This window comes from Heterocephalus glaber, unplaced genomic scaffold, assembly GCF_053883595.1.
Source record: "Heterocephalus glaber isolate CG9 unplaced genomic scaffold, H.glaber_assembly_v1.0 deba00001504, whole genome shotgun sequence".
Lineage (NCBI taxonomy): Eukaryota > Metazoa > Chordata > Mammalia > Rodentia > Bathyergidae > Heterocephalus > Heterocephalus glaber.
Window position 1 is genome coordinate 21,056,294 of NW_028258324.1, and position 12,456 is coordinate 21,068,749.

A 12,456-nucleotide genomic window follows, 5' to 3' on the forward strand; every position below is an offset into this window, starting at 1 on the left:
TCCCAGTACTTTGGGAGGTATAGTCAGAGGATAAAAAATTTGAACTCACCCTGAGCCACTAAGCTAGAACCTGTCTGAAAATGAACAAATAAAAAAGGTTTGGGTTCAATTCCCAGTTCTGAAAAATAAAATGAAAACTACTGATCAATAATTTTATATAATATCTCTCAATTTGGTTGCATCTCGTATTTTCTCATAATTAGATTGAGGAAAGAATGATTTTAAGGAAGCACGCATAAAAGATTATGTGCATCATACCAGATGTGACAAGAAACAACTACTAAACTGCTGGCTCTAAGTACATGGCTAAGAAAGTACCTTAGTCTATTTTTGCTGCTATAACAAAGTACCCGAGACACAGTAATCTATAAACAATGTAAATTTATTTCTCACAGTTCTGGGGACCAGAAAGTCCCAGATCAAGACAGAAGAAAATTAATTGTCTGATGAGGGTTGCTCTTTGCTTCTCAGATGCTAGCTTGTTGCTACTACATCCTCCAGAGTGAGTAGTGTCCTCCACTAAATAAAGTCCAAGGTAGATGGATAGAAGGGTGAAAAGGATCTAGTCAGTTCCTTCATCCATTTGTAAATTACTAATCCCATTCATGAAATCTCTACCATCAACATGCAGTCACCTCCTAAAACCCTTTTACCCCATTCTTTCTTTTTTTTTTCTTTTTTTTTTTAAACTGGGGATCAAACGCAGGACCTTTCACTTGAGGCAGCAGCACCACTGAACTATATCCTTGGCCCTACCCCATTTTTAATACATTCACACTGCAATTTAAATTTCAAAATGAATTCTTAAGGAGAATCAGACATTCAAATCATAGCAGGTGGAATATTTCAGGATTTTCCAACAGTAATTTTTCTATATTAATCTTTGTAATTGGTACTTTAGTGGAGGTACTTTGAGGCCAAATGAAGAGTATTTTTGTCTGAAATTTCTTCCTTGAATTTCATCATGCATTAGTGGAAATATGTTTGTAGTAATTTAGTGGATACACTTTGAGACAAAGTTAATGTACTATTTTTGTTTAAAGTTTCTCCCATGAATTTCATCATTAACTAGTGGAATTTTTCATTTAGCAATTATTATTGTCATGTTCTCATGGTGACATTTTTATATCTTTAATTACTTTTGATTTATTATTTGGACTTATAAGAAAGAATTGCTATTATTTCCCTACTGTATATATTTCTTTAATTAGTCAGCATAGACAGAAGATAATTTATTTTATTCATAACGCTATGGGTATTTATCACATTTAGGTTTATTCAATTTTATTCATTGTGGATTTCTTTGCATGGGCTGCTTATGCCTTGAAGATCTGCCTGCATACTTCCTTGGGTTGTATTGTGTGTTTTGGTGCTGGGGACTGAAACCAAGGCCTCACACATGTTAAGCATGTGCTCTATCACTGAGCTATAGCTCATATTTTTAAAAACACTTTCTTAATTGCTAATATCAGAAGATATTCCACATACATTCTGTATTATTTATCACCCCAGTTTTAGAATCAATTATTTCTCCAAAGAATGTTATCACCAATTATTAGAGAATAGGTTATAGAAAGCAATATCTTAGGCTCTTGGTATACTCCGTACTAATGGAATGTTACCACTTGGAGCAATGTTTTATAGAGGAGGAAGCTATGATATATACAGACATGAACATACACTAAGTTTAAGACATATATCTACACACCTAAAGTGATGTCTATATTAATATGGCTATATATTTACTTCAACTTTAGTCAGTGCCATTTTGTCCTCTTAATTTCCTTATTGAAAGCTTAAGAAAATGATGGTAAGAAGCCTGGCTCTTATTGTGTATATTAACTTATTACTTTCCAACTTAATATTCAAATAGAGTATTTAGAGAATTCTAAAACAATTGTTAAAAGCATATTTTGAATATCTTCTGAAGAAGATAGTATTTGCACATAGTTCTTTTTATCTTTACCTTACTGTGCACTGTCAAAGCTCTGTTTCTCAAAATTTTATCTACTTTTAAGTGATTCATTTGTTTGTCACATTTATTTATCAAGGTCTGCATTCCAGTTTGATATATGGTATTCACTATATATCAAAATTTACCTTTTGTGGTGTCTTGTTTGGAGGTTGGGATGCATAAAGTTGCATATCCACTATCATAGTTTGACACAGTTCTATTGCCCCACACATTTTCCTATGTTATCCTTTGACTTTTTCCCACCTCAATCCCTGACAACTAATGTTCTGTTTTCTCTATATAGTTTTGCCTTTTACATAGTAACAAATACAATAAATGGTACAACTTGGACCCTTTAAAATGTGCCTTTTTCCCTTAGCAAAATGAATTTAAATTTCAACCAAACTATTATGTAGATCAATAGTTCACTCTTCTCTATTATTTAGTAAAATTCTATTACATAGATTATCATAGTTGATTAACTTATCAATAGAAAAACTGGTTCAGTTTACAGATATGAATGACGTTCAAATAAGTGTTGACATTTTGGATTCTGTGTGAACATATATTTTCATTTGTCAAGGATAGAAACTCAGGAGTGAGATGCTGACTCTTAAGGTAAAAATAGGTAAAATTGTTTAAAAGACTACTAAGAATTTTTGAAATAGCTAGCATGTTGCACTTCCAATGTATGAGAGTTTCAATTACTCTTTATCCTCATTAGCACTTGTTGTCATTCTTTAACTGATTATTTTTGATTGTACAAAGTTTTGGAGTACAATATGTCAATGCAATACATGTGTATATTGTATAATGATGAAATCAGGGTAGTTAACATTTTCATCTCAAACTTGTTTTACATTCCAATATGTATATAGGGATAATTCATTGTGTTTTTAATTTCTGTTTCTTAAATAGCTACTTATTAAGCATCTTTTCATCTATTTTCTTGTCAACCACATATCTTCATTTATTCTTTGGTGTAGTGTCTGCAGAGACATTTTCTAATTTTTTTTCAAATTGAATTCTTAATTTTCTAATTATTGAGCTTTATGAGTCCCTTATAATTTCTTCATGCAATAAATCAGATATATGGTATGCACATATTCGTTCCTAGTTTATGGAAGGTTATCAAAAGTGGTTAATTTCGATTAAGTCTAATTTTCAATTTTTTCTTTTTTAGACCGTGTTCTTTGGGCTGTATTTTAACCCCCCTCCCCCTTTTTTGAGACAGAGTCCGCTATATAGTTCAGGCTGGCCTTGAACTCACTAGGTAGCCCAGGTTGAATTTGAACTCGAAACAATCCTCCTGTGTCAGCCTCCCCAGATCTGGGATTACAAGAATGCACAAGAATGCACCACCATGACAGGCAGTATTTTAAAACACTTTGCCAAATCAAATTCAGGGAGTTCTTTTTCCAGAAATTTTATGGTTTTTTCATTTCTATTTAAGTCTATGATCTTTTAAAAGTTAATTTTGTATAAAGTGTTTTGTATCTAGATTCATTTTTTTCTTTGCAAATAGATACTCAAGTGTTCCAGTATCATTTGCTGAAGAAAAACACTATCCTTTTTATCAGTTGTTTTAGCACACTTGCTAAGAATTAGTTGACTCTGTGTGTGTTTGTGCATATGTTTCTGTATTTTCTATTCTAGTCCACTGATCTAGCTGTAAATCTTGAAATCAGTTAGTAAGAATCTTCCAACTATTTTTATTTTTCAAAATTACACTGGCAATTTTAGTTGTTTTTGGATTTCCATAACATATCAAAATCTTCTCGTGTATAAGTATATACAGAACACTACTCTAATTTTAATTGAGATTGTGTTGAATCTACAGATCATATTGGGTAGAATTTACCTGTGGAGAATATCTACCAGTCTATGAACATAATGTATTTCTTCATTAATTGAGCTGTTTATAAAATTTTGTCCTTCATATTTTGTAATTATGACCATACAGATTTTACAGATAATTTGTTGCACTTATTATTAGTTTTCTCTTTCTTTCCTCTCCTTTTATTCCTTCTTTTCTTTGCTAGTTTGCTAGCATCATTATGGCAAAATACCAGAGACTGCATGACTCAATAATAGAAAATAATTTTCTCTGCTGTCTGGAGACCACAAATCCAAGATTAAAATGTCACCAGGTTTGATTTCTCCTGAGGTCTCCCACCTTGGCTTGTAGATCACTGCCTTCTCAATGTGTTGTTTCTTCTGTACACACCCATGCCTAGCTTCCAAATTTTCTATTCTAGTAAGAGTAGTCAAATTAGATTATGGCTTACCTTCATAGCCTTAACTTAATTATCTCTATAAATGTCTTAATTTCAAGGGCTATACTAAGCCTTAGGGCTTCAACATATGATTTTGGAAGGGCCAAAATTCAACCAACCTTGCCTGCCTTCTCCCCTTCCTTCTTTTTTCAGTGTTATTTAAATATTATTTATTTTTTAAATACCATTGATTTTGTGACATTTTGCATATCAAATAATGTCACACATTGTCCACAATTCAGATATTTGAGATTTCTTTTCAGGCTTTTCTATATCTATGTCATATCTGAATCTCATTCTTATGATAATTATGACTCTTTTGATTCTATTTCTTTTATAATGCCCTATAATTTTCAAAGAAAGGCAGATATGTATATGGGACAGCAGAGGCTAAGAAGTTCTCATGTCTGAATATTTTGAATGCTTTTCCTTCTCTTAGACTTTCAGAGTAGGTTTTCAGTTAATATATTTAGGAGTTAAACTATGTTTGATATCTGTTGTTGCTATAGTTACTTTCATTGCAAATCAGATTTCATATTCTGTAGCAATACCTCGTATTTAAGCTGGGGGATGGTTTACCAAAATGAACTCTCCTTGAATCTGAGATTTTGAGATCCTGTTCTTCCTGTGCCTCAGAGACAATCTCTGTATACTTGTGTTTGTTTCTCTCCTGATACTTTTTCAGCAATGTCCTGCTGTTACTTATTGTTTCTATTTGTTAGTTTATGGCACATTGACTGATTTTCTGACTAAGGCTCAGTCTTAGGCATGTACTGTACTGTGCTTCTAGCTCTAGGAGATGTGATTTCCTCAATTCTTTTGCCTCTCACTATGCTATATTTGTATTTGTGGTTTCAGCACATATTGTCACTCACTCAGGAATAAGGTTCTTTTGTTCTTGTTCCCTTTCCTAGTGAATGAACTTTTCACCAGTGGCCTAGGGACAAATTTTTCTTCTCTTCCACAATATCCCAGTACATCAGAATATGACTTTATTTATACATATGGACTTTACAGAGCCTAAAAAATTTTAAATGAAGAAATTATGGCTTGTAACCCCCAGTTCAGTATGACTAGTGTCCTTTTAAAGGGAGATGAAAATAGGCACAGAGAAAAACACACACAAAAGTATAACTCCGTGTAAAAATGAAAGCAGGGGGCCGGGGATTTAGCTCAGCGGTTTCGCCGCCTGCTGCACAAGCGCAAGGACCCGAGTTCGATCCCTGGTACCAAAAAAAAAAAAAAAAAACCCCCCAAAAAAACCAAACAAACAAAAAATGAAAGCAGAAATTGAAGCAAAAATTCTGCAGACCAAGGAATGCAAAAAGATTGCCAGCAACTTCCAGAAACTGAGAGAGACATAACAATGACTCTCACAGTCAGAAAAAAGTACTTAACTGTACTACCGTGTTCATCTCAGAGTTTTAACCCTCATAATTGTGAAATAATAAATTTTTGTTGTGCAAGCTGCCTAGATTTTGCTACTTTGCTATGTCAGGCTTGGGATCCTAACACAGAGAAGGATCTTTGTGGAATTTCTTGCTCTAGCACATAGCCTTTGTTCTGTATTAAATTTTTGTCTTTATCTCAATTTCTTTTACATCACATCTTTTTATATTCACTTGCCTTTATTTTCCTTACCTTGATAAAATCTAGCCACCAATGTATTTGTTTTAACTGAAAGAGTATCTGTATGTTGACTATTTGTGTTCTTTTATTTCTAAGCCAGTATTTATTTTACACTTAGGTTTAATTGATACTTTGCCTGGGTAAATAATATTGTTGGTAAAACTGTCTCTCAAAACTCCAGTTTAGCTGTAACATTCATACTTGAAGAGAATGACACTGAACATTTCAAAACTCCTGATACCTTCAGTATTTAGAAAAGTAATATTTTATTACATAAATATTATATATTTCCATGAGTTACATTTTCCACTAGAGTAAATAGCTGCTTTTAGGGAAGAATTAATTTTTTATTGTGCCAAGAATTATAAGATTTCTATGCCATTCTCAATTTAATTGAAGTTTTTATTAAGACTAATTTAATGAAATTTTATTAAGACCAATTTAATGGGTGCTCAAAACAAATATCCCATTACAAACACATTCTTATGTATTCCTAAGTTCCCAATTTCTGGTTAAGTTTGGAAATTCAAATTAAATACAAGTTCTAAAGTTATAGCCAATACTCATGAAACATTTCATTTTATTCTGCATTATTTAGGTTTTTAATATCTTACAGCTATTATTGAGCATATAAAACAATATTAGTATAAAACACAGAATGATAATGTAAGATTTTGGCTAATGTGTAACTTTATTTATTTATTTAAATTTATCAATGATCAAATGTGTGCCACAAGGACTTGAAAGATGCGGAGGTGGTGGTTTCCACCTCATCCCCATTTAACTATTTGGCCTGTGCAGAAGTTAGATGGATCTTGGGATCTTGGAGAATGACAGCGAATTACCATAAGCTTAATGAAATAGTGACTGCAGTTGTGACTGACATATGAATGTGGTTTCCTTGTTTGAGCAGAGTAACACATCTCCTGGTACCTGGTAGGCAGCTATTCATTTGTCGTGTACTTTTTTTTTTTCAAACCTAGCCATAAGACCTATCAGAAACAATTTGCTTTCAGCTGCCAAGGCCAATAATATACCTTTATACTCTTAATTCAGAGATATATCAACTCTATTTTTTGTTTGTTTCCATTGCTTTATTTTTTAATTTTAATTTTTATTGTATACGTTTGCAGTATATAATGTTTACTTTCCTTATGTGGACTTGCTATGTGTACCTAATACATCTTAATTCCTTTTATCATTCCCTTTACTTCCCCTCCTTCCCCACTCCCTCCATCTCTTGATTTTCTACCCATTTGAGAAAGATATATCTTTCTACTTCCTGTATCTCTTTTTGATTTGCTATTTATTTATAATTTGGGTTTCTCATATAAGAGAAACCATGGTATATTTAAGCTTGTGTGCCTGATTTATTTCACTTAACATTATGGTCTTACAGTACATCCATTTTCTGATAAATGACTCAAGTTTATCTTTTTAATGGCAGAGTAATACCCCTTTAAGTGTAAAAACCACATTTTTAAAAATCTATTCATCCATTACTGGTTGTACAGGCTCCTTCTAGGATTTAGCTCTTAAGAATTATGTTACTGTAAACATGAATATGCATGTGTCACTGTAATATGATGTCTTTAACTCTTTTAGATTAATATCTAGAATGAGAATAGCTGAGTTGAATGAAATTTCTACTTATAGTTTTGTGAGGAATTCCTATACTGAAGACTAAAATCTAGAGCACAATACAGAATTTAAAAAATTTAGATCCCCCCAAAATAAAAGACCCAATCAAAAACTTAACAAGTTGAGTTAATAGACACTTCACAGTAATATAGATGACCAATAAATACATGAAGAAATGTTCAACATTACTGACCATTAGTAAAATGCAAATTAAAACAATACTGAATTCTATCTTACTCCAGAAAGAGTGGTTATCATCAGGAAATAAAATAACAAATGCTGAAGAAGCTGCAGGAAAATAAAATGTAAACTAGTATATCAACTCTTTAACCCTGTGTCAAAACATAATCTGTGACTATCTTGATTATCTTTCTCTTCCATTACATTGACAACATTGGATCAAGTGAGCAAGAGTTAGCAACCACTCTTGAATTGTTGGTAAACCATTTGTGTCTCAGAGAATGGGAGATAAATACAACTAAAAATAAAGGCCCTTCTACCTCAGTAAATTTCTAGGAGTTCAGTGGTTTGAAGCATGCCAAAATATCCCTTCTATGGCAAAGTATAAGTTGTTATTCCTGGTTCTTCCTGCAATGAGGAAATAAGAACAATGTCTGGTGGCTCTATTGGAATTTTGGAATTAATACATTTCTCACATTGGCAGTATTATGCTGGTCCATTTACTGAGTGACTCAGAGAGCTGCTAGTTTTGTAGAGGACCCAGAAGGCTGTGCAACAAGTCCAAGCCATTGTGCAGGGATTTGGACCATGTGATACAGAATATCCAGTGGTACTTGAGTCGTCAGTGGCAGATCAAGATGCTGTTTGGAGGCTCTGGCAGGCCCCATAGGTGATTCACAGCAAAGGCCCTTAGGATTGTGGAAAAAAAAAGCTCTGCCATCATCTGCAGACAGCAACTCTCCATTTCAGAAACAATTCCTGGCCTGCTACTCAACCTCAGGGGAAAGGGAATGCTTGTCCATGGGACACCAAGTTACTATGTAACTTAGGCTTCTCATCATGAACTGGGTGTTACTGACCCCTTCAGCCATAAAATTAGATGTAAATAGTAACAATTTATCATCAAATGAAACTGGTATATATGTGACCAAGACTGAGGGTGTAAGTAGGTTTCACAATGAAGTTGCCCAAATGCTCATGGTTCTTACTTCTGCTACACTGCCTTCCATTCCCCAGCATACAGCTATGGCCTTTATAGGGTGTAGAATATGATCAGTTGACAAAGGAAGAGAAGCTGAGGGCCCAGTTTATACATAATTCTGCATGTTATGCAGGCAGCATCTGAAAGTGAACAGCCTTAGCACTACAACTTCCTCTTATGGACATCCCTGAAGGACAGTGGTGAAGGAAAGTTTTTAAAATGGGCAGAACTTTGAGTAGTTTACTTGGTTATACATTTTGGTTGTAAGAAAAATGGCCAGAAGTGCAATTGTATATTGATTCATAGTCTATACTCAAAGGTCTGGATGATCATGGATTGGAAGAAATGTTACTAGAAAACTGATGAAAAATATTTGGGCAAGAGATATGTGGATAGGCTTCTCCAGATGGGCAAAGGATGTGAGGATATTTGTGTCCCATGTAAGGTTCCCAAAAAGTGACCTCAGCAGAAAAGTACTTTAATAATCAAATAGATAAGGTGATCTATTTATGGATAGTGGTCTCTTTCCTCAGCTACCCCAGTTATTGTCCAAAGGGCTTATGATCAAAATGGGTGTGGTGGCAACTGAAGGTTATGTATGGGCTCAGCAACGTGGACTTTCAATCACCAAGGCCATTCTGGCTACAGCCACTGCTGTGTGCCCAATCTGCCTGTAGCAGAAAGTAAAACAGAGTCCTTGATGTGACATCATTTGTTAGATGATGAATTTGGTGACGTGGTGATTATACTGGACCACTTCCATCATGGAAGGGATAGAACTTCGTCCTTTTTAGAAGTCATTTATTCCAGGTATGCATTACGTTTTCCTGCATGTAATGATTCTGCCAAATCTTACAGATTATCTCATCTACTATGATCTTTTTCTACACAGCAGTTCATGGAAAAAATCTGAAACATTTAAGACGCTGAAATACTTCACAGCCTTTGAACTTTATATTAGATTTTTAATGAAGAAAAAGAACTGGCCTGACTTAATTCTAATTAATCCATAGTTCCTGAAATTTGAGTTTTGAAAATTTGTGCTGGCTATTATGTGTTATTCCCTACTGAATTCCCCTTATATAGCTTCCTCTTTTTAATACATTAATATGAAAGAAGCAAATAGACTGCTTTATGAATACAGTGGTGGAAACCTGAAGGAAAAATTCAGCCTAAAGTTTTTATATAGTATTAATAATAAAAATTTGGAGGTTTTTTTACAGGGACTAAAATTATCTGTAGTAACATTGCAGTGGCATTTGGTTGTTGACAAAGAAAGATTTAGAATTGTTTCCAATTAGGGTTCCATGACTTTTGATCTAATGTAAAAATTTGAAAACACTTGGTTTTTGAGATTAGAATGCAAACTTCCATGCTGATTCTTAAAATCAAACAATTTAAGTAATAGAATGAATTTATTCTAGAATATGGTTTATTCTTGGTCTCATATATATATATATATATACATATATATATATATATATATCATTATTCTTTTAGCATATATTTCATGCCACATATTTTGCCAGACACTTTACCTTTGTGATTTTATGTACTTTTCATATTCCAGAAAGCAAAGCATTATCATCCTTAGATTTTAGCTGAAATGCTTATTCTCAGAGACATGAGGGTAATTTACATACTTTCCTTATTGATTGTGCTTGTTGGAGTCAGTTATGCAAACTTATAGAATGATTTATTTTTTTACTGCTTCCTTCTGAACTTCTGCCATTCTTATCCTCTCCTGTGTAAAATATAGGAAAAAACATATTTTGAAAGAGAAGTGGCGTAGTCGCATTTTAATGTTTTATTAAAAGTGAGGGACATTTTCACTCTTGGATCAGTGTTCCTTGATTTCACTGTTATTGCCTTCCTGATCTGGATCCTTCTCTGCATGGAGAGGACTGCCTTGTGAATTTTATTTTAGAATATTCGGTAGCATTGTGATCCTATACTCACCAGATGTTCCTAGAACCTTCACAGCTTTGATAGCCAAATGTCTCCAATAATTCCTAAATTCTCCTGGGACAAACAACTTTGGTTTGAGAACTACTGTCAGATACAATCATATAAATAATAAGTGAGATTTGCAATTCAAATTCCAAACACATTTTTACACCAACACTTACATTCTAGTGATTTTAATCTTTTTATATGTAAATGTATGGAGAAAAGTATTTGAGTATACTAATCTCATTGACTGTTGAACAATTTTTTTTTCTTAAATTCTTTTATTGTTACATTTTAGGTAAACAATACATTTACATTAATCATTGGGCACTTGGGCCTGTACATGATATATCTTTGTTCTTATTTTTTTCCCCATTAACTGTGCATCCTTCACCCACTCCACCCTCTTCCCTATTTACATACATTTTGTTTCCATTTTTTTTCTTTTCTCATAATTTTTCCTTCCCCTCCTTTTCTTTCCCCTTCCCCTCGCACCACCCCTACAAATTTGGACCTTTTCTTCCTATTTCAAATTATCAATTATGAATTTTAATCATTTTAATTCTTATTTACACTTTCAGTTTCTCACACTAGAGAAACTACACATGTATGTCCTATTTATTTCACTTATGAGTATGGCCTCAATATGCATTCATTTAGCTATAAATGTCTCTAGTTTCTCATTCTTTAAGGCTGAGTAGTACTCCACTTTATTAAAAAAAATACATCTTTATCCAGTTTCCAGTTGATGGGCACAGGGGCTGTTTCCAAGCTTCAGCTATTACAAACTGTGCTGCTATAAACATGGGTGCACATATATCTCTGTGGTATGATTCTTTTAATTCTTTGAGGAAGATACCCAACAGGGGAATAGCTGGGTCAAATAGGACCTCTAGTCCTAGTTCTTTGACATATCTCCATACAGATTTCCACAGTGGTTGCACCCGTCTGCACTCCTACCAACAATGCAGAAGGGTTCCTTTCTCCCCACACCCCCACCACCATTTGTTATTGGTTGATTTCTTGATAGCAACCATTCTTTCTAGGGTGAGGTGGAATCTCAGTGTTGTTTTCATCTGCATCTCTTGAATGACCAGAGATGTTGAGCATTTTTTATATATTTATTTGCTGCTTTTACTTCTTTGTCTGAGAAAGGTCTGTTCATTTCAGATGCCCATGTTGAATTGGGGTTTTGAATTTGGGGGTTCTGATGTTTTTCAGTTCTTTGAATATTCTAGATAGTAGTCCTTTGTCTAAGGTACAGCTGGTAAAATTTTTTCCCACATTGTATGTTGTCTTTAGCTCTGTTGGTGGTTTCTTTTGCAGTGCATAAGCTTTTTAATAAAATGAGATCCCAGTTTTTGATTCTTTCTGCTAGTTCCTGTGCTACTGAGATTTTGTTCATAAAGTCTTTTCCTATGCCAATGTCTTCAAGAGTTCTAACTTATCTTCAAGCAAGTTTAGTGTTTCTGTCTGAACATTTATATCTTTCATCCACTTCAATCTTAGTTTAGTGCATGATGATAGGTATGGGTCTAGTTTCAATCTTTGGCAGGTTGAAATCCAGTTTTCCCAACACCATTTATTAAATAGGCTATCTTTCCTCCAATGAGGGTTGTTGGCTCCTTTGTCAAAGATGAGGTGGCTGAGTATGTCTGGAGTTGTTTCTGTATCTTTTAATCGATTCCACTGATCCTTGGGTCTCTTTCTTTGCCAGTACCATGCTGCTTTTATCACAGTAGCTTTGTAGTATAGTTTCAAGTTGTTGATACCCCCAGCCATGTCTCTGTTGCTTAGAATTGCTCTTGCTATTCTAGGTCTCTTCTGGTTCCAAATGAATTTTT